Source organism: Callorhinus ursinus, unplaced genomic scaffold (genome assembly GCF_003265705.2).
Source record: "Callorhinus ursinus isolate GAN/ISIS: 27379988/994484 unplaced genomic scaffold, GSC_fseal_2.0 scaffold5291, whole genome shotgun sequence".
Classification (NCBI taxonomy): domain Eukaryota; kingdom Metazoa; phylum Chordata; class Mammalia; order Carnivora; family Otariidae; genus Callorhinus; species Callorhinus ursinus.
This window is the reverse complement of record NW_027402345.1, coordinates 1-2,346: the sequence shown is the minus strand read 5'-3', so window position 1 is coordinate 2,346 and position 2,346 is coordinate 1. Positions and strand designations below refer to the sequence as shown.

The 2,346-nt window shown below is 39.4% G+C and overlaps 1 long non-coding RNA gene across 1 annotated transcript; it reads right to left on the bottom strand.

The window, feature by feature from the left end:
* Nucleotides 1-293: 293 nt before the first annotated feature.
* On the bottom strand, nt 294-1,443 carry LOC141372300 (uncharacterized). The gene is made up of 2 exons (XR_012377532.1): nt 1,335-1,443; nt 294-738 (listed from the first exon to the last, which is right to left on the bottom strand). It is a non-coding gene; the product is annotated as an uncharacterized lncRNA (long non-coding RNA).
* Between the last annotated feature and the right edge of the window lie 903 nt (nt 1,444-2,346).

Here is a 2,346-nt window from a genome sequence, read left to right as displayed (position 1 = left end):
TAAGCGTCTGCCTTCGGCTCAGGTCATGATCCCAGGGTCCTGGGATCAAGTCCCTTGTCGGGCTCCTTGGTCAATGGGGAGCTTGCTTCTCCATCTGCTGGCCATTCCCCCTGCTTCTGTGCACTCTCTCTCACTCTCTGTCAAAAAAATAAATAAATAACTTTTTTTTTTTTACACTCTTGAGGTCTTTTATTTTATTTACACTTATCATACCATGAATTCATAGGGAATGTGTTCCAGGAGTTCAGGCTCATTTCCATTAGGTCTCACAAAGTGTGCTTCTCTGGGTGGGGCAGGCTGGCGCTTCAGTTGAACCCAAGTACCTTTCTCTTTGGCTTCCTTCTTTTTCTGATCATTTTCCTTCACACGCTTCAGGAAGCTGTGTCGGCTCTTTGAGTCTTTAATATGCTCAATGCGTACATTAATTCTCTTGGCAAGAATCTTGCCCTTAACTTGTTTGTTTACAACAATGCCAACAACATGCTGAGTAACATTGTAGACTCTTCCAGTTTTGCCATGGTAACATTTGTGGGGCATTCCTTTTTGAACAGTGCCTTGATGTCCACAATATCACCTTTCTTATAGATTCGCATGTATGTAGCCAAAGGAACAACTCCATGTTTTCTAAAAGGTCTAGAGAACATATAAGCGGGTACCTCTCCTCTTTCCCTTTGTGTTGGTCATTTTGGCAAATTACTGGAAGATGGCGGTTCCGGCCGAAAGGTAAATAAATAACATCTTTAAAAAAGAAAGACAAACATTGTATGAGTTCAGTTATATGAGATCGAGTAGTCAAATCATAGAAAGTAGAATGGTGATTGCCTGGGGCTGGACTGAGGGCAGATGGAGAGTTACTGTTCAATGAGTATAATGTTTCAGTTTTACAACATAAAATTTACCAAGAAGGATGGTGGTAATGGCTGCACAACATTATGAATGTATTTATTGTCACTGAACTGGACACTGAAAAACTATTAAATAGTAAATTTTATATTATGTGTATTTTACCACAGGAAAAAAAAATTGGGAAAAAAAACCCAATATGGAATAATATAATGACCTCAGGACAGAGAGTTTTCAAAGAAGAAACAAAGGGCGCCTGGGTGGCTCAGTTGGTTAAGCGACTGCCTTCCGCTCAGGTCATGATCCTGGAGTCCCGGGATCAAGTACCACATCGGGCTCCCTGCTGAGCAGGGAGTCTGCCTCTCCCTCTGACCCTCCCCCCTCTCATGCTCTCTCTCTCTCTCATTCTCTCTCAAATAAATAAATAAATAAAATCTTTAAAAAAAAAAAGAAGAAACAAAAAGCATTAAGTAAAAGATTGATGGGGACACCTGGGTGGCTCAGTCTTTAAGTGTCTGCCTTCGGTTCAGGTCATGATCCCAGAGTCCTGGGATCAACCCCGCATGGGGCTCCCTGCTCAGCGGGAAGCCTGCTTCTCCGTCTCCCTCTCCCCCTGCTTGTCTTCCTTCTCTCACTGTGTCTGTCTCTGTCAAATAAATAAATAAAATCTGAAAAAAAAAGAAAGAAAAGGAAAAGATTGATAAATTGGACTGCATTAAGATCTTCTGTTCATGAAGACATAAAGAACTAATACAAATCAATAAGAAGTCAAACGAAAAATGGGGAAAACAGCTAAGCAGACATTTCACAAAAGAAATGCAAATGCCCAATTTTATTGACACCAACAAAGAAATGCCAGTTGCAAACACTATGAAATATACTTATATACTCCCAAGAATAGCTAAATTTAAAACCGCAATGGTGCCAAGTATAGACAAGGATGTATAACTACTTCATATCAACTGTTAATAGGAATATAAATTTGAAAAGCCATTTTGAAATAAAATGTTTGACAGTATATTTTGAAGCTAAAAATATTCATACCCTATAAATCAGCAATTCCACTACCCAGAAAATGGTTAGAAATACATGTATGTGTATATACTTATATATACTTATCTACGCCAGGAAAAATATACACGAATGTCACAACACTGTCGGCTATAGCCCTAAACTGGAAACAAACTTTGTCACATTGGCACACAAATACATCTTAAACCACATCTATTTATTTATTTATTTATTTATAAAGATTTTATTTATTTATTTATTTATAAAGATTTTATTTATTTATTCGTGAGAGACAGAGAGAGAGAGAGGCAGAGGGAGAAGCAGGCTCCCAAGGAGCAGGGAGCCCGATGCGGGACTGTATCCCAGGACTCTAGGATCATGACCTGAGCCAAAGGCAATCGCGTAACCAACTGAGCCACCCAGGCGCCCTTAAACCACATTTAATCTCCAAATAAGGCAAATGGCAAAGTCACACTTCTGCCTAACATAATA